Consider the following 21,748-nt stretch of genomic DNA (forward strand, 5'->3'; position numbering starts at 1 on the left):
TTAAGCAGCTTTTGTAACTTCATGGATAGCTTTTGCAAAGTATTCAACATTTCCACTTGTGACACCTGCCATACTGTATAACACACATTAGCATTATTAAACTTTAATTACAAAAAGTAAGTGTGATTAATAAATATACTTGGAATTTCTTTCTGGTGTTTTGAGAATTATTATTACCTAATACGGCCATTGCAGGTCATATATAAATATGAAACTCTTTCGTCAAACGATCAACTTGTTCAGGAGTCATCCTACTATAGATAGCAAAACATGCCAATCTGTTGAAGATTATAAATCATTAAACCATGATTATAATTTAAAGTCACCAGAACTTATAATGACTACAGATGGGTAGATTAGTAAAATTACTTGATTTGTTATATGTTCCCATGAGAGAGGAGAGCCCAACTTTTCAATGTTTTCTCTAAGAGAAGTTCTCATCCGATTACGCGGTCGGCCATATCCTGAAAAGTGAAAAACAATAATTTTATTATTTCTAGAGTAACAAAATATTAAATACTTATTTGACTTTCCTCAAATATCAACTTTTAAGTCTTTTGGACTTTTGTTTGATTACTAATAGCAAAAGGATTTAAAAAATAGGGTTAGGTTCAAATAACAAGTTTGATTTTCCTAAGAATGCTAGGAAGGAGGATATTTTTGTCTTAACATTTTTATATCAAAACCCACTTAACTTAATTCCAAAAACCCACTTACATAAAACCCACTTACATCTTCACTCATCTTCTACATCCACCACCACTCTACCGCGCACCGCCACCACACCCGTCACCCACCGCCACCACCTCGCCGGAAAAGTCCTAAAACACACAATGGAAAACACTATGAAAAACAATGTAAAAAACACAATAGAAAAAAACACTATGAAAAAAAACACACGATGATAAAAACACAATTATATGACACAATGAAAAAAACACAATGGAAAAAACACAATTAAAATACTATTGTATAACACAATTTTGTAAAACACAATTTGTAAAAAACCCACTAATTTTTTTTTAATTTTTATATTACAATATGGTACTCATATTAAAGATAAAAAGACACTCGTTATTATGGTGAATTTGTTTTTCAATAAAAACGTAGTAAAAAAAAGTTAAGGACGTTTTAAAATGATTGGGGAATTTGGCATGTGCCTTGCATGTGGAAAGATAAAGACAACAAATGTATTATTCCTTTTATACCCTTCCCCTTATGTTCACACTTGATTTCCCCCTAAACTAATCTCAACCTTCCATATTCAAAATCAATGACCAAGATTACTTCTTATCTTTCCTACAAAACTATACTTCCTATTATAACCTAACTCTTAAAAGATAGTCAAGGATTATGACCCATTGAAAAAAATATAAATACATATTTGACCTTCATAAAATATCAACTATATTATTCTTCTTTTTCCTTGTTTTTTATTGCAAAAAAAATAATAAAAAAATAAAGCCTTTAATAAATTAAAAAGGTAAGAGGAAAGCGGAGAAGAGCCAAAGAGGTGAAAGAATAGGTGGGTTCGTTAATGATCAAAACTGACAGTTTTTGATAAAGATAATTGGTACCGGAACACGTATTTGGCTAAACACCCAAACACCTTTATTGAGAAACTCACTCAAAACTCAATTACAATAATGAAACCCTACACGGTTTATATAGACCAAACCTAGACACGTTCGAGTCTAATTAGGATTCCTAAACAATAGGTAATTTAATAAACAATTAATAAACCTAACAACCTAAACCGACATGTATTAGGAAGTATTATGATCCATATATATTCTATAAATGACTTGTGCCCTGCTCGTCAAGTTACTTGTCTTGCACTTCAAGGAAGATCATTCGAAATTGCCAACATTTTGAATGGGTCGAAATGGGTCAGATTGGTTGGTTTACCTAAAAAAACCTTCTGTACAAATTTTTATGAACTGCTGTCAATTATGATTACGAAAGTTATATTATTTCAACAATAATCTTTTTTTTTTTTGTTAAGTTACGAGGTTCTGTTGGTCAAAAATGGGAACTTTCAACCAGCATAACACATTTCATATTTAGTCAACTCTTTCAATTTAACCCGTACATAACCGAATTGACCCATTCATAAGCAAGCAAGCCAAATTATCCCCTCTAACTTAAAGCCTTTGACTTCCAATTAGATAAACACTGAAATGATGAATACCTTGACTTCCTTGGGCCACAATTGCTATAAATCTGGATCACCGAGAATAGTTGAAATGATAAGTGCCCCATGAACGGGTGGATTATTGTACATATAGACAAAAGGTGATAAATTTTAATTAGAACCAATTAATAAAAATGAATATCTAATCTTTTAGCAAGAAGAGAAACTACTAAAAAGATAAAATCTTGAAAAAATTAACTGCAAACTAATTTGAATAAAGGGTGTGCAAAAAAGTATTAAAAACATTAAATGTATATATCCTTACATGGAATTTGGCTGGCCATAGGTCCAAAAAGCACTATAAGACCATCCATGTAAACAACAAAGATTCTTGATCACATTGTCAACAACCAAATATGTCTTTGTTGTACTGATGTTAAACAAAATAAAAGGTGTTCTTTGTGATGTTTTTAAGGGGTTGTAAACAAGAAGCTAAACTTACCTGCATAAGTGCTTTGGGAAAGTAACTTGTGAAACAAACAGTTACAAAAATGTAGAAGCCAAACTGTTTTTTGCTGTATGTCAAGACATGATATTTCAAAGAACTCATGAAGAATAATAATCAAGATAATAATGTGAAGTAAACGATAACCAAACTCACCTCTTCATATGGAGGAGTAGCAAGTAACCATACAATCATATGGAAGAATGCGGCAATTCATCTAACAGTTGACGTGCAATGTTGTATATAAGAAAAAGGAAGCATATGGTGCAGAAAAAAAAAGAAGCACCATACGAGGCACCATAAGAACACGTGCTTTTGTACTTCCATATGCAATTCTAATGCATCCTTAAGCCCCAATGCCAGAAATAACCATCATGCATATTTCTACCATTATAACAAGAAAACACATCTGTGGCATAAACACACATAAATCGCCGACTGTGTCTTAATTCTGATAAGATCCCGCCTAAACTCATCTCCTAGCTAATCGCAGTAGTGGGCAGCTATTAACAGTTTTTTATCAGTTTTCTAGTAACCGTAGGAAGTGTTAGTATTAATATCTTGTCTTTCATTGTAATTGTTTTTACAAGTTAATATATCAAGCAAAGTACGTGTTTTGTTTTTGGAGATATTGCCTCTCTCGAATCAGGCTAAAAAACCCTAAAACTCCCTTCTTTGATTCCTGGATCCTATCAAATTCATTCAAGACTTTTCATACTAAATAACTACTGAGCCAATATATGATGGGTTAAAGGGGCTTCGGGTTAAATACGGTAATAGATTAAAAACTGAAAATTCTTCAAATAGTTAATAGTAGTCAACACAGATAGAGACACAGAGTCGAGTTGTGGCAACTTGTAAACACGGTTCACCATTTTCATACAGCTAACCGAAAAATCAACACGTAAACCTGAAACTCTAAGAATTTAAAGTAAAGTTCATTTTTTGAAAGCATTACATTCCGAGATAGCTAAAAACACAATTAAAGAAAATCAAATTCAGAACCATTCTTAGAATCTCTAGCACTGTCTAAAGGAAGGACCGACAACAAAATTCAATCATAAAACCAACTAATTACATTACAGGTTCTAAACATAAAATACTCGATTGCAAAATTATCTAATATATATAAAATAGAAGTTTGGTGACGCTACATCCCATTTGGCCAAGTGGCGGTCCGCAATTGGGCCACGTTTTTCTTTTGTTTTTTTTCTTGTTGTTGTTTAGTTATCGTAACGAACGTAATTGAAATTGATTGATTTCGTGTCGACTCACCGCCACAACACCCGAGACTAACAACACTCAGGTTTTACCGACTCACCACCGTAAGGCCCGGATTTTACCGACGTTTTTATTTAGTTCTAGTACCGTAATGAAAGTAACCTCCGACCGAATTAGCGTCGACTTACCACCGCAACGCCTGGGACCGACAATGCTTAACCCTTTTGTTTCAGTTCCCGTACTGTCAAGAGAGTAACCAAGACCCATCAAATTCGTGTCGACTCATTGCCACAACGCTCTGGACCAACAACGCTAGAGTTTTACCAACGCCCAGATTTTACCAATTTGACGTCCGGGAACGACAATGTTCAGATTGTACCGACCCTTTTGTTTTACTTTCGGCACCATAACGAACATGACCAAAACAAACCGAATTCACGTAGACTCACCGCCGCGACGCCCCGAACCGAAAACACTCGGGTTTAAGAACGCCCAGTATTTACCGACTCCCCGCCATCACGCATGGGAATGACACCATTCGGTTTTACTAACAACTAGGTTTTACTGATCGAAAAACATCGTTTTAAATTTATTTTTTATATGTTAATTTTGACGAATTTATTTTATGAGTTTTCACGCTTGGATTTTACTAATGTCGCTAATATCGTACCGAAAGGAACACAAACGAAATTGTCCAAATTTGCACCAACTCACCGCCACAAAGCCCGAGATCTACAACGTTCGGTTTTAACAACGGCCCGAGTTTAACTGATCGAATAATGTTGTTTTGATATTTTATTTTTTCCTATGTTAGTCTTTTTATATGTGAATTTGACTAATTCACTTTAGTTTTTAATGCTCGAGTTTTACCAACGTTGTTTATACCGTAACGAACTACTAACCGAATTCGTGTCGACTCGCCGTCATAACTCTCGGTTTTTACCAACAAGGGTTTTACCAACGTCCGATTTTTAATGCTCGTGTTTTAACAACCGAATAAATGTTGTTTTAAATATTTTATTTTTTTACATGTTAATTTTTTTATTTCGACAAATTTAGTTTTTAGGTTTAGTTATGGTACTAACCATCCCGTATTAATGCACCGCTGCAACACAACGGGTACATGAATAGATTCGACATGCCCGGCGCAACGCGCCGGGTAGAACACTAGTTAATCATAAATCTGGAACTGCAAAATGAAACTCACAAAGACCAGCATCTAAAGATGATAGAAGACGGTTACACTGATGGTGGTGCAATGTGAGATACCGAACGGTTGTGTTGGGCGATTATATAACCGTTCAGTTGAAGTAATATAGACGATGAAGATTGAGAATGGCGACTGGTCTCCAAGCTAATGAATTGATTGAAGATTGAGAATCAAGGCTATCCACAACGATTGTAACGGATTGAAGGGAAATGGAACCGATTGGTGGCTAGTTAAACAGATAGATAATAATAATAATAATAATAATAATAATAATAATAATAATAATAATAAATGAAGAGGTAGGTCCCAGCAGAGCCCAGTTGGACCCGCAAGACTCACCTCAAAGAGGGCCGTCTGCGCAGTTGAACCCGCAAGACTCACCTTCAACAGGGACGTCTGCGCAAAGGCTAAACTCGCAACCCCTTGAAGAGGGACGTCTGCGTAGAAACCAACTGGGCCCGCAGGACGCTCACAGACAACAGTATGACGAGCAGCACGCTCTTGTACTATATGTCACTATTAGCCGCTGCCTACTCACCAACCTGTCGGAGGACGTGCATGGCATGGCTTGCAGTTGGTGGAACAGAAATAGTACACAGCCGGCCTGGTCACTATCAGCCGCTGCCTATCCACCAACCACCAGCATGGCATGTGCGTAGCCCACAGTTGGCAGAACAGGAACACTATTCAGCCGGCTGTACCTGCTTGGAAACCTACCTTCGGCTATAAATACTCCAACACCTTGGAATGGTATCATCTTATCTCATATCTCATATCTTGATATATTACCTGATATCTGCTCTAGTCATTCTCTTAATATACACTTATATTCAAGAGCAATCTAGTCTGATTCTCACGCCGGAGGGTGGTCACAAGGAGGTACCCCCCCTTCTCAGTGACGAGCTCACGTGTCTGTTTTGCAGGTTATCAGAAGAACCATCTTCGCCGGATCTAACCCCTCGTGGGAAACATCTATTTAACCCCCAGATTATCCGTAATCTGCCCGGGGTCGATTAGTGTTTCTTCATTGGCGCCATCCGTGCATAAAAGCTAGAACTTAATCCTTTTCAGTTTTCTCAAAACTTCTGGAAAGATGGTTAAAGTTACTCCGGTCCCAAAACCAACGAGTGACCAAGAAACCCCGGTAACCACAAGCCCAGCTACTGGGGGGAATACCGGCGACTACACAGTTTTTACGAACACTACCCCGGTTACCCAAGCCGGGGCAAGTGCAGTAAATTTTACGAACACTACCCCAGTTACCCGAGCTGGGGCAAGTGCAGTAAATAATCTTTCACTGGGATTCACCGATACCCAGTTAGAGAGACAACGAACGAGGCTCCCCCGCCAAACACTTGATGAAGTTAAAGCGTGGGCGGAAGCACGTCAAAAAGAATTCCAAGCTGAGTTGGATGAACGCTTACGTTCACTCCAACAGGCTGATGAATTCGGAGACTACTTGGACGATGATTCGGAGGAATCCGATAGTGACGCAAACCCTCGTCATAGGGCGAAAGGGAAGCGTAAGGAAACGGACCCCCAACCGAGAAGGCATTTTGGAGAAACCTTCAAACCAAAAAACGCGGGTGAAAACCCACGTGACTTCTCCAAAACATTTAGACCAGCTGCAAATGCGGGAACGTCCAAATTTGCAAGGGACATTGCGGAAGCAATCGCCCCGAAAAGTGCCAAACAGATGTCCAACATCGGCACTTACGATGGTATATCTGATCCAGACGATCATTTGAACAGATTCATAGCGGGGGCAACCGTCAGTAGTTGGACGGAACCTACGTGGTGTTACATGTTCCAAATGACGCTTGTTGGGGCAGCTAGAGCGTGGTTCGATCGTCTACCGGTCCACCACATCTACGATTGGGCAGACTTCCAGCAGAAGTTCAGCCAACACTTCAGCCAACAAAGAAAGTATACCGAAGAGCAATGGACAATCCTCAACTGCATCCGAGAGGAAGATGAGTCTTTACTAGACTTCATCACGCGCTTCAATTCAAAGAAGCTAAGTCTGGGCACTATTAGCGAAGATCTTGTTCGCGCTGCTTTCATCCAGGGCGCGAAAGACCCAGAGCTCATCCGCACCTTAACGGGTAAAGATGGCATGCCGTCCACATGGGATGCCATCATGACATCAGCTAAACGCTTTGCGGAAACGGAGAAGCAACTGGGTAGAGATCTCCCCCAGAGCACAAACCTCTACACCCAGAAAACAAGAGAAGACAACGTCCTTACCGCCCGACTAAACAAAAAGCGGAAGCTAGGCATTTGGCAGTCAAGGGTAAACTTTGACACCTCATCCGGCTTGCAATATCGGTTAGGCGGAAGGGATAACGTACAGTCGAACCAGAACTCCAGATGGACGCCACTCACCAAAAGCGTCACCGAGATATTCGCCATTGAGAAGCTCCCATGGCCAAAGGCTCCAATAATCCGACATCGTCACAATGCTGATCGGAGCAAATACTGTGACTTTCACAGGACAAAAGGCCACAACACTGAAGAATGCACAGACGTGAAGGACATCGTCGAAGCATTTGTCAGAGATGGGACGCTCGCGCACCACGTGGCGTAACGAACGCTGAGCAGGCTGATGCGTGTAGAACCCCAGTTGGGGAAAACACGAATAAAACTGCAGCTTAAATGTTGGAGACTACATACTGCGTAAACAACGAGATTCCGAACCAAGTGCATATCGGCTCGAAAGGCTCGATGTCACTCCCAAGAACATGGAAGGGAGCTCAATTACACAGTCTGCATGTAGATCAATTCCAAACTTGTAAAAGAAAAGGCCCAGAGCCACTTCTAATGGAAATGATTCTCCTTGTCACATTGACGCTGATGGTTTTACATTTATACTTATAAACTTTCCACACTGATGCCGGTCTTCACCACATACATAAGTGGGGAAAGAAGTCGTTGCGCGTGGAAGGCGGCAAAACCCGCATAAACACAAAACGGCAAACCTTCACGCAGGTCAGTCATAGGTAAAGTTCGGTCATCCCACTAAATGAAAGTGCCGGTCTTAGCAGCACAAATCATGATAGAGGAAACCGAACTAACTTATTGATAACCGCGCGTCGAACGGTTAATTTATTCAAAACACTGATGCCGGTTTTCACCGCATAAATGTGTAAAGAAATCGTTGCGTGTGGACGGCGGCAAAACCCGTGTAAGAACAAAAAACAGATGAAGACAACCTTCACGCAGGTCAGTTATAGGTAAAGTTTGGTGATCCCACTAAATGAAAGTGCCGGTCCTAACCGCACAAATCAGGATAGAGGAAACCGAACTAACCTATTGACAACCGCGCGTCGAACGGTTAACTTATAAAACACTTAGAAAATTTCTAACGAAAAGATGAGGAAAACCTCCACGCAGGTGAGATATAGGTAAAGTTTAGCCATCCTACTAAGTGCAAGTGACGGTCTTACTCGCACAATCACGAAGGAGGAAGCAAAACTTCAACCTATTATCTACCACGTTCAAAGGTTAACTTATTCTAAACACTTAGAAAATTTCTAAGATGAGGAAAACCTCCACGCAGGTGAGATATAGATAAAACTTTAGCCATCCTACTAAGTGCAAGTGACGGTCTTACCCGCACAATCACGAAGGAGGAAGCAAAACTTCAACCTATTATCTACCACGTTCAAAGGTTAACTTATTCAGAACACTTGGAAAGTTGCTAAGTTAAACTACAGTATGCACAAGTGAATCATACATTGTTTATGCGGCAAAACAAGTGCCAAATTAAACTATATGCATGAGCAAGTCGTACAACGTTAATAAAGCAAGAGTAGCGGTCCTACCCGCACAAAGATTTATATTCCATAATAATTCAAGTATTACAAGAATGGCCGGGTATCTACCCGCCTACAAGAATATAAATCTATACAATGTAAACCTATCCTAACAGTGGGAAGGGATCTAAAGGTTCAAGCTTCAGGACCACTTCCTCCAAACCCACTTGTACCCGCACCATCACTTGGCTGTGGCGGTTCAAGGAAGGTCTTGAGAATGGTTAACCCATCATCAGCAGCAGCAACTTCGTTCACCTTCTCCACCACCGGATGCGGGAAAGCGGCATACTGGTTCACTGCTTGGTCATATACAGCTTCAGTATCCACATCATATAAAGAGAAGTTGGAAGGCGGGATGCCCTTCTCAACGAACCCTAGACCAAGCAGGAAGCCGGCCTTTTCCCCATCCTCATGAGAAGCGTTGAGGGCTGCGCTCATGGCATCGTCATATGATGTGTCCGTGAAGACTCGATGCACAACCTACAAGAAAAAATACAAGTATCAAAACCTTTTCTATGTACAAAGAAAAGCGTAAAGATATTATGAAATACGCATACCTGAGACAACGCTTCTCGAAGAAGCCATTCCTTGGAAACCAGAGCCTCCTGGAGGGCAGCTTGAGCTTGGTTACGGGCGCGTTCGGCTTCACTTTTGTTAAGGTTGGCGAGCAACACTTCCTTAGCAGCAGCCTCTTCAACGCCCTTTAGCTTCCGCTCAGTGTGGTCAAGCACGCCCCTCTGGTCCAAGATCTCCTGGAGCTTCTTGGCGTCTTCCATAGCCAAGGCATCATGAGCCTGCTGGAGCCTCTCTAGCTTGGCTTTAAGCTCCTCATTCTCAATGCGTAGAGGCTCAGCAACAGCTTCAGCCTTGGTGGCCCTCTCAGTTGCGTTCCGTGCAGTTTCCTTAGCCAGCCGAAGCTGTTCGTTAACAGCTTGGGCAGCCTTGGAACGGGCCTCGAGATGGGCCTGAACTTCAACTTCAAGGGCCTGGAAGGCCTTCTCCTTTTCCGCAGCCACTGCGGCAAGCCTCTTGTTCTCCTCCCGGATGGCCCGCGCCTGAGCCACTTCCAGGCTAAGCGCCGTCTTTAACTTGTCGTTTTCACGACAAAGTAACTCGACGCGCGGCTGCATCCGGGCAAGGAGAATCCGCAGTTCATTCGACAGCCTACCCTCCTGGTAGCTGGACATGGCTTCCCCCAGCGCACCGACGGGGGCGGCGTGGCGCGCCCATTCGACGCATTCTACAGGCGTCCGAAGGGTTGTTCCTCGGCGGATGTTCCATCGTGGAACATACACTTCATTGGAATCCGACACTGCAAAAGCAAAAAGCAGTTAGGAAAAGATGATAAAATATATATATATATATATATATATATATATAAATAAAGGCCAAAATAACCCTACGCACCTGTAGGGTCGACGACAGGCCTGTAGCCGCCAAACCCATCACCAGAACCTAACGGATATCCATCCAAGAGGTCAGGCAGATGGGAAGGAGGCAGAGATTGGCTTGATGCCCCAACCCCGGACATACCTGAAGGACCGGCCGTAGTCGCCGGCGCCGAAGGAGGCATAGCGGAGGCCGCCGCGGTAGAAACCAGCGGAGGTGAACTCACCGGAGGTGAACTCACAACCGCGGCCGCGGCTGCGGAAGAATCCACAGAAACACTCACCGCCGGCTCAGTGAAAGAATCATTGAATATGGCACTGACAGCCGGCGGAGATGTCGTCACAGTTGGAACAGTTGGCTCAACTGGGTGAGCAACTGAACCAACTGAAGCAGGCGCAGTCGCCTGGGTCATCGCCTCAGGTAGGTTGACCAAGCCTACCGTCATGGGTCCGGAGGTGCTCCTCCCCGCTCCACCCTGGAATGCGGTAGCATCCACGCCTGCACAAAGAAGATATAAGTATAATGGTGGAAAGCTATGCAGTAAAAGTAAAGGAATATTATACTTACGGGTTTTCTTGAGCCTAAAGGTGCGAACAGGCGGGGACGAACCCGATGGAGCCGGCCTCTTCATACCGGTCACCGTCATCGTCCTGGGCTGCTCGGAGGTGACAGTCGTCTCAGCCTCCCGAGCAGTGGTCTCAACACCACCTGGGTTCCCCGCCGCCTCCTCGCTCTCGGTCTCCGAGTTTGACCGGTTCCCCTGATCGGCGGTGGAGGCAACCTTCGCCTTGCCCTTTCCGCCAGCAGCCTTCTTCTTCCGCGTGAAGAAAAGACCGTCTGCGGATTCCTCATCAAAAGATGACAGAATTAGAGGAATTCCAGCAGAGGTTTCAGCATTGAGAGGTCGAGGGTTGAATAACTCCTTACCTGGCCGCGTGGCGCTCAGAATTGGGTGGCCTGGCGGGTAGACCTCCACAAACCGATCCCTCGTTTGTTCCAGGATGGGCAGGAGCGAGCGGGACCATCCGAGCGGGACCATCAGCCTCCCGCGGATGCAGGAGCGACTGCAAGTCATTCCCCCCTGAAATAAAAAAAGAAACAGTTAGAAGAAAAACCTATATCAACAAAGAAGGCAGAGCATACCGTAAGGGACAGAGTTCAAACCGTATTCGAGGACGATGGGAATCTGTGACGCCTCCTTCCACACCCGGCTCATCCCGAGCATCACCATCCCGGACTCCGCAAAACGGTACACCGGAGTCTGGATCCGGGAGATCTTGCCGAACCATTCCGCCTCCTGGTAGTTGAGGGCGTGAAGGGCGGGGAGTGCTCTCCCATTCTTAAACGTCATCGCTAGGGGAACGACGCGAGCAGAAATATAGAAAAATTCCCGCTTCCACGACCGAAGACTGCGCTCGGTAGCGCAGATCTTCAAACCCTTGATCCGATTGACCAAGGTGTACCACCCCTGGATGCACCTCCAGGAGTAGAAGGTCATCAACCGATCAACGTGGGGCTCCACGCCCAGAACGAGGCACACCCACTCAAAGTGGCGGATCTTGGCGATCGCCATCGGGTGTACCTCCGTCAGATGCACACCGTGCCTCTCCAAGACACGGTATACAAACTTCGTCAATGGGAACCTGAGATTCCCATAAACGAAGAATGCAGCATACACCCCAATTTTGCCCTTGGGGGCATCGTACACCGTCTGGTGTTGTTCCGGAAACTCAGGCTCGAACGGCTCGAGCATGAACTTCCGGACGATACTGATAGAGGTCGGCCGGAAGAGCACACTGGCACTCGCCAGCAGTACTCTTGTCATCCTTGTCCGACGTGGACGACGGATTCTCGGCTTACACGTCAGACTCCTCGGCAGTAGCCTGAACATCATGGGAAGAAGACATTCTGGAAGGATGAAAGGCAACGATTTCAGAGAATATTCGCCGGAAATCGCTTAGAAGGAGAAGATATAAGTGAAGGTGTGGATTACAAAGGACCCTCTCCCCCTTTATATACTCATCGCAATAAATGCGATGAATTTAATGCGGAAGAGAGAGAAATCACAGGTGCAATGAAACTATGACACGTGGCAAAGACCAAGCTGGCAACAGCTGTCGAAAGGACGTATGCCATAAATTTCGCGGCCACGCGCCCGAAAACTCGCGCCCACGCGCCTGAAAAAGCGTCTGGAATGACCATGTACTGTCACGTCGCCATAACTTCCTGCACGTCCTGACACTGTCAGAAGAAACCGTCGGACGACGTTTCAACAGTTTGGACTGTTCTTATCCTTTCACCAACTCTTCGAATTTCAAAAAGATTCAAAAGTAAGCGGGAATATACCCCTTACCTTGGCAACCAAGTAACTATAAGACAGGTGCGAGTACAGTGTTAAGGCAAAACCCTTCACATACTTAGCACCTGCAGGGAATTGAAGCCAGGAATACCTTGGAAGTAAAGTAACTATAAGACGAGTGCGGGTACAGTGTCAATGCGAAACCCTTCACATACCTAGCACTCCGCAGGGAATTGAAACCAAGAAGGATCTTCCGGGCAATGCTTGCGGAAACGGGAATAACATCCCCGCATAGCGGGAACGTCGAGAACTAGATTGTTTGAAGCTCCAAGATGGAATTGGTTGTTTAAACATAATTGATCACTATGTTCAAAACTACCAAAACCTCATGGAGAATCTACACAAGTGGGACTCAACGCTCCTGACTTGCGAGGAGGTTACAGACCTACCCGCATCACACCCAAAGATCAAGCAGAAAAGTCGGGAATTTCTGCACGTGACATTAGGACTTCCGCGGGAAGAATCCCCATGGAAAACCTTAAAACTAAACCCTTTTCAAAACCCTTTGCCTAAGTCCAAAAGTTCACCTCACTTATTAACAATTCATGAGAAGAACATTGGACTGGGGGGGACTTGAAGAGGTAGGTCCCAGCAGAGCCCAGTTGGACCCGCAAGACTCACCTCAAAGAGGGACGTCTGCGCAGTTGAACCCGCAAGACTCACCTTCAACAGGGACGTCTGTGCAAAGGCTAAATTCGCAACCCCTTGAAGAGGGACGTCTGCGTAGAAACCAACTGGGCCCGCAGGACCCACCATGCTCAGAGACGTGACGTCCTTACGTGCAGTACGCAAGCTGTTCCCGCAGGAAAAGCCTCCCAATGGTGAAGTACTCCGCCTGTTCCCGCAGCTGCGGATACAAGCCATCAGGGAAGGCTACCTGCGCAGCAAAGCTACACGCACAAGGCACTTAACTCTTAAATAATTCAGTAATGTCACCTGAAGAATGAGTGAGCAAGCCGGGAACACTCTCGCACAAAGCCGGGAGAACTCCCGCCCAAATGAGCCAGTCCGTACGATACTGGAGGATCTTTTGTACTGTACCTGACGAGGTATGGACAAAAGATCTGACCAAGGATACGACAGCTCACTGACAACGGTATGACGAGCAGCACGCTCTTGTACTATTTGTCACTATTAGCCGCTGCCTACTCACCAACCTGTCGGAGGACGTGCATGGCATGGCCTGCAGTTGGTGGAACAGGAATAGTACACAGCCGGCCTAGTCACTATCAGCCGCTGCCTATCCACCAACCACCAGCATGGCATGTGCGTAGCCCACAGTTGGCAGAACAGGAACACTATTCAGCCGGCTGTACCTGCTTGGAAACCTACCTTCGGCTATAAATACTCCAACACCTTGGAATGGTATCATCTTATCTCATATCTCATATCTTAATATATTACCTGATATCTGCTCTAGTCATTCTCTTAATATACACTTATATTCAAGAGCAATCTAGTCTGATTCTCACGCCGGAGGGTGGTCACAAGGAGGTACCCCCCCTTCTCAGTGACGAGCTCACGGTGTCTGTTTTGCAGGTTATCAGAAGAACCATCTTCGCCGGATCTAACCCCTCGTGGGAAACATCTATTTAACCCCCAGATTATCCGTAATCTGCCCGGGGTCGATTAGTGTTTCTTCAATAAACCTTTTGTATCTCTAAAGAAATGATTATATTTATATAGTAATTTCTGAAGTGGGTGAAGGCTTCATTAATTTGTACCAAGTGTTTCTAATAATTATCATAATTACTTAAATCTCACTAATCATAATAATAATTACTTAAACCTCACTAAATGGTAAATCTTTGGGCTTCCTCCAAGTTGAATAGGCAAAGGATACAAGAGTAAATACATAAAACATGACGCTTCATAAACTTGTACAATACGCTTAAATGATGATCGTCGTTTGAGTCATGCAAAAACCTAATTAACCTAAGTAGCTAGTGTAAGTCATGTATCGTAACCACCAGGAGTATGTGGTCAGTGTAATGTGCAACTAGTTTCTAGAATTATGAAGTAACTGTCAACAGTGCTAATCACACTAACAATTGATTGGGTTTTAATAACAAGCAAATAATTAATCAAAGATTCAATCAATAAACAAAGCAAATCACACCCAAGAATTCAAGTAAGTAACTAACAGCAATCTCATGCAACCTAATAGATTAATTATCTCATGTCAACTACAGACTGACTAACCGGTTAAACCTTAGGCATCCACGCTCGCTAACACACGGCACTGGTTATCAAACGGTCCCTGCCAGTGTGACTCAACTAAGGGCAAACGTATGCTTAATTGCAATTAACAGGTCAAACAATCCTATGAGCAATTATTATAGCAATCGACAAACTAATCGTTCTGATCGAAATAAACCTAAACCGACTGATTGTACGAGCATACTAAACATCAATACTCATATATTAATATCAAAACAATTACAATTAGTTGTTCTAGTACATGAGAAATAAACTGAAAGATTACAAACTATACATCCTGGGTATGACTCGAAGGATCTAGCCGTGTCTCGGCATCTCTTGGTCTTCGATTCTGATGATTTGGATCATATCTATGGCCTTGAGATGAATGGAAGTGATGGTGGGCAGCTATTCTCCTCCAAAAATGCTATGGAAACTGAATGGAATCGATTAGGTTCGTCAAAACATGTTTTAAACAAAAACCCTAACTTTCCCGTTTTTGGGAACCATCGCGCAGCGCCATGGTCTAGTAAACGCGATGGTCCAAAATAACTTCATATGTGGATTCCTCTCGTCGAGAAACCCAAAATTTATATATTATGGGTCCCGTAACTCATTTTCTAGCCCAGGATATGCTCGTTTTACTTCCTGGTCGCTTTTTGTGAACCCATCTTGTTCAGTTTTAGCATCGGTTTTAGGTTTCTCATCCAAACTCTTCCCGAATCCTTCTAACACTTCCTAAGACTTCAATTTATGCTCTGGTATTCCCGAGATATCATTCCATGCTCGTACAAGTCTCCAATTTAGCATCTTTAACGATCAATGACCTGAAATACAAAAGCACGTATGAAGTACCAAAGTTCTAACAATATACTAAACAAAACTACATAATTAACACACTAATATATATGCAAAATACCCGAACATCATTAAACAACGAAATGAGGTAATGACAAATTACTTTTTCTGTCCAATTATGAATTTACGTTTCTATCCTCGTCCTCTAATTGTGAATTTACTGTTTCGTCCATCACTCTTCCTTAATATATATATATATATATATATATATATATGGGAAGTATAGAATGAAAACCCATTTGAGTTGTGAAAACCCTATGTAACATCGTTTTTTTACACACGTAATATATGTTGTAACATTTAATACAAAATATCGAAAACTAAAAAAAAAGTTTTGCTATTTTTTAACATTTTTTTACTAATTTTTATATATGTTTTCAGAAGAGAGAAAAAGTTATATTTATATTTATATTTTTTATTCACTTTAATTGTGGACCACTAGATTTAAACTTTAATTAAAAACATGTGGTTTAGAATGGGTTTCTAGAGTTTTCACAACTCAAGTGGGTTTTTATTTTAACCTTACCATATATATATATATATATATATATATATATATATGATTGATTTCTTTTTAGAACCATTTTGAGTTTTAAGAACTTGAAATAACTCAACGTAACATTTTTTTTTGAATTTTTTTACATATATGTAAAATATGTAGGTTATACGTACGTAGAAAAATTACAGAAGTTTTTACGCACTGTGTCGACTTTTTATATATGTGTAACGAACGTTTAAATTAGTGTAATCGCTATACATCTTTATTCTCTCTCCTGCTTAATTTTTTAATCAGATTTAATTTCAACCACATAATCTAACAAATTTAATTAAATGTGTGGTTAACAATGAGGTTTTTAAAAGTTTTTAAAACTCAACAAGGTTCTCAAATTATCCCTCCTATATACACACACACACACACACACACTTGTGTGTGTGTGTGTGTTTAAGCTGGTAGTGGAGTAGTAAGGGAGAGACTTGGTATTCTATGTGGCCCAGATTCGATTCTTGCCACCAGCATTTAGTTTCAGAGGCACCAGGGTGATGATGGGAGACTAGGCGAGCAGATGACTTTCACTAGTTAGATCCTTGAACTGAACAGTTTTATTTCACCGCACTGTCGTGCCTTCGAGTGAGTGTTCAAGGCCTTAGGTGAGGGTTTTTCCCATATCAAAAGATGAGTGTATCTCGACGTGGTGAATTTAGCCAGTAGCCCATTCAGGCCTATTCAGAGAAATCGTTTGCCGTTAAAAAAATAGCAATTCGTTGAAAGAGTATTTTATAACTCTAATCATCTTCAAAAAAACACAATCCATGAAACAAAATAAATAATTCCAGTATTTGTTTAAAAAAACTAGCAATCAACAAATAAGTTTAAGAAGAAGAAGAAGAAGATAATTCCTATCATTAATGATCCTTGGCTTACTTGGCAAATTTCGGTTCGATTCCAATAATTGTATTCCATTAATAAGGGAGAACACCAAAAAATCCCAAAGTCCCTCAAGTAGCGTAGGTTGTATGCGTATTTTGGTAGCGTAGGGAGAACACCAAAGTCCCTCAAATTTTGGTTCGATTCCAATAATTGTATTCCATTAATAACGATTGTTTTGTTCATTGTAATGTGAGTTCACTTTTTTTTTATTGTGATCTCTACGTATTTTGGTATCTTTTGCTTCGTTATCAACAAGCCTGTAAGTGAGCTGAACATTCATGAACCGAAGGGAAATCCATTTATTTCAACAAACGGAGGAACATGAACAAAAATTTTGTTTTTTAATAAAACGAACGAGCATGAACACATGTTTTGTTCGCTCATTTATGATCGTTTATTTGCGTTCGTTAAAACTTTAATCAATACCTGAGTGGTTATAAGCATACAAATATATATGTAAACACACACGTGCGCGCTTTGGTCAATTATGTTTGTTTTAAGTTTGTTTTTGTTCTCTTGTGTTCTTTACGTTCGTGAACTATTTGGTTAGGTTTTAACCGAACGAACACGAGCATGCCCGCTTTCTAAATGAACGAAGGTGAATATAAAAGATTTCCGGATTATATGTGCATGATCATGTTTGTGTTTTGTTAAGTTAAATGAACGAACACGAGCATACCCACATTTGTGTCCGTTTGTTTTCTTTACATGCCTATCAATTAGGAAAGTGATTATATATTACAATATGAAATGAGTTGAATTAACATGTCTTGTTTGCTTTGTGAATGTTAAGGGACAATGATATCAAAATTGAAAGAGAAGTTCAAGTTTATTCAGAAACTGAAACAACTATGGCGAGTGAAGAAACCAACAAGGAACTGGTTGGAGCTCCCATCTGATTTAATGTTGAATATACTTCAAAGAGTCGTTTACATTAACAGATTTCCATGTCAAATTAGTGCAGGGGTATTTCGGGAGATATGTAAGCAAGCTGTGGATAGAAGCCAAGGCCAGTTGCTTGATTTAGCCATGTTGTTTTTTTGTGATCATCGGATTCTTCAGTATGTTGCTAATAGGTATCGTAAATTTGTAATTGAGCATTTTGTACATTTTATACAATTTTCATTGTCGTTTACTAAATGAGTTTGTTAATGGTTGTTACAAACTTCTTACACAAAATTAAAAATCGTGACTTTTTGTTTCAGACAGATCAAGTCGGCTTAGACGTCTAGCATTTAGATGTGCTTTTCATGTAACGTGGAGTGACGCTTTGAAGAAACTATCATCATTGGAGGAACTCGACCTTGTTGAATCAAACATTTCGCAAAAAGATATTGAAGTTGCTGGTCACTATTGCCCCTTGCTAAAAACACTCAAACTGAACCTACGAGCAGTTAGATTCCACATGGAAGATAATGCGGTAGCCTTAGCAATTGGGAAAAACCTACCTAGGTTAACTCACCTTGAACTCATTCACAGCGGCATAGAAAACAATGGGTTATTGGCAATACTGGACGGTTGTTGTCACCTTGAATCACTTGACCTGCGTGTGTCACACCCCGCCTTCGGGCCTAGACGTGTGACTCACAGTTAGTACCACTTTTGTCAATTTATCAAAGTTTGCAGCGGAAAATGTTATTTTAAAATATTTACTTTCATAACATAGGGAATTAAATATCCTTGTTTGGTTTACAAAATTACTTGTTTAAAAACAAGTTTAATATATATATGCCTCAATACAAAATTTGCTGAGCCACCAGCTGTAAACTATGCCTAGTGTTCTTCTATCTCCACTGGCATATCCATCACTATTCCTTACTCCTGGTTACCTGAAAACAGTTTGAAAATACGTCAGCTATATGCTGGTGAATACGATGACTCAATAAAACATTTTCACAATTCGTAATGACACAACACCAATAGTGTTCAACGACTCAGTGGGTCTCAATCCCATCTCATCGGAACTAAACATACGCACAAACCACATAATCGGACTTCACTCGCTCTAGAGACAGTCACTTGCCTCATGGTCAGTATGCCTGTAGTGTGCCCACTACAGTACATATATGTAAGGATCCAGACATATGTGTATTTTAGCCTGAGTGTTTAGTACTACCTTGTATCAAAACGTTTTAGAGGATTTGAACCAACCCTCATGCAAAATATTTCCATAACTCTTTTACAAATGGATAACAGTCCATAGTTTTAAAGAGTAAATATCTTTTCAAAATATATGGTACATAGACGTATTCACGCCATATAACATTCCACATTATAAAAAGGTTTGGACGTATTCACCTTTTGTTATACCAATGTATCTTTCTGACAAAGGCATGTTCTTTATCTCGGACCTATAGTACGAGAATAATATTTCATAAATAACTAGATCTACAAATCTAGCTTTAGACTTTTAGTCTATTCGCATAACCTTAACCTTGATATTCATTTCATTTTGTAAAACATTTATATGCTACGTTTCTTCATCATGAAGAAACGTATATATCAAGTTTCTTCTTTCATAAGTAACATCTTTATAAAAATAAAGAGCAACATTTCATCAATAATCTTATCTTATGAAAGCTTATATTTCACTTACTTACTTGATCAAGGTATAAACTATACCCTTGACTAGGGTCTAGGCTATATAAAATAATAATAAAATAATAACTTAAGCAAAATCCCTACCTTACGCGGGTATTTTGATTTGCCTAAGCCTTGTACAAATAACACTTCTAATTAAACCGTCAGAACCTTGTTTCGAACTCGCTTAACCACTCAACGGAGCGTCAGAACTTCAATTCATGCATGTTTTACGAGAAATCGGGACCACGGAACCTCACAATGGTCCTTTATCTTTATAAACGCCACCTTTCTCATAATTATTTTTGGTCCTTTATATTTATAAACTTGTCAAATTTGGACCTAAACTTTGTGGGTGTTACAGCGTGGTTGCATGAACCTTGATCTTAAAGGGACCTTATGGAAACGATGTTCACAACAGATTAAATATCTCAAATTTCCTCATCATTCTCTTGAAGGGCGGCATATATTGTCCTAAACAGGGATCGACGTAATTGTTGCCTGCAAGAACATTCTTTGTTTTGGCCTTTCTCGTACAAGTTAATCATCATTTGCTCTTGGAATTGAAATGCAACTGCTTTGATGGTTGTACAACTTGCTTATAAGATTGGTTATCAAAGTGATTTTTTTCATGTATAGCTTGGTCTTGCTTGTGTTTTATGTTGCCATCTATTTTGGACCAAATATTTGGTGTTACTTTGCATATTGCCGGCCTTCTTTATTTCAGATGTTGATGCTCCAAATATTAAAAGAAGTAACACTTTATATTCATCAAAGTGGATCTAAAAAGTTTGAAAAGACAAATATACTTATATACATATGGTTTTCACTTTGGGTATGTATACATCATTAGTAGGTTTCACTCATGATGAGTAATGTTGTATATAGGACTGGCAAACAGGTCGGGTTGGTTCGAGTGGGTCAGAAAGTGTTATGGTCAGAATAGGTTAGGGCCCAAAATGGTCAATTAAAAAGGGTTGTTTTCTTCAGGTGGGAAAGGGTCGGAACGGGTTGGATTAAACTTACACAAAAGTTATAAAAGACGATAATTAAAAAAAATTACACGTTTGATGCCGTGTTACGTGCGTACTGATGTTGGTTGGATTACGCACACACCGGCACTGGTTACACGTTCGATATCGCGTTATGCGTGTCACGACATTGGTTATGCGTTTGATGTCGCGTTACGCGTGCCATGGCACTAGTTAGGTGTCTAATGATGCGTTACGCACGGACTTGTTATTGGTTAAACGTCTCATGCCGCGTTACGCACGTACCGGCACCACAACATGTTTGATGTCGCATTATGCGCGTATGTGTGTCTATCAGTGCTTGGTTACACGCGTACCCGCACCATGTTGCGCGTCCCATGTTAACCCATTTGACCCGTTTAGAAAATAACATCAACCCATTCTGACCCATTTGAAAAAAAAAATACCAACTTATTATGCCCTTGTTTTGAAGTTCACTTTCATATTAAAGAATTATAATGGTAAAAAATGTATTTGAAAATCCCAAGAAAGATTCTTTTTTTCTTTTTTAACAAATTAATGGGTATATCTGATGTCCGCGGGTATGCTAATATCTGACAATGAGCTAGATATGGGACATGATATTTACAAACATGCATGATGGGAGTGATAGGGCTCGGATTACCAATACCAGGCCCATTATCATACCTATTATAATCACTTATTTCATATTAAAAAGCCTGCAAACTAATCAAAACTCAAAAGGATAAACATGCAAAAAAAATGGTAATAAGAAAGAGAGAAACCAAAATAAATCATAAATGCAAAGATCCTTCTAGTCTTAACTAAAATAAAATCGGGTAAATGAAAACAACTAATGTTTCATGAGCTTATCCAAAATCAATCTGGTAAATAAACAATATATTCTTTTCAGTTGTTGCTAAAATAATATCCTTTAATTTCTACATTCCTTAAAATAGTTTTGACCTTAACTAAAATAAAATGGGGTAAATAAATAAAAACATTATATATATATATATATATATATATATATATATATATATATTCTTTGTTTCTT

The 21,748-nt window shown here is 40.7% G+C and overlaps 1 pseudogene; it reads right to left on the reverse strand.

Moving 5' to 3' along the window:
- Positions 1 to 2,284, reverse strand: LOC143549257 (aspartate aminotransferase, mitochondrial-like; annotated as a pseudogene).
- Positions 2,285 to 21,748: the final 19,464 nt, after the last annotated feature.

The sequence above is a fragment of the Bidens hawaiensis genome, unplaced genomic scaffold (genome assembly GCF_021521415.1).
Source record: "Bidens hawaiensis isolate Kalapana, Puna unplaced genomic scaffold, B.hawaiensis_p1.1 tig00015453_1, whole genome shotgun sequence".
In the NCBI taxonomy this organism is placed as follows: domain Eukaryota; kingdom Viridiplantae; phylum Streptophyta; class Magnoliopsida; order Asterales; family Asteraceae; genus Bidens; species Bidens hawaiensis.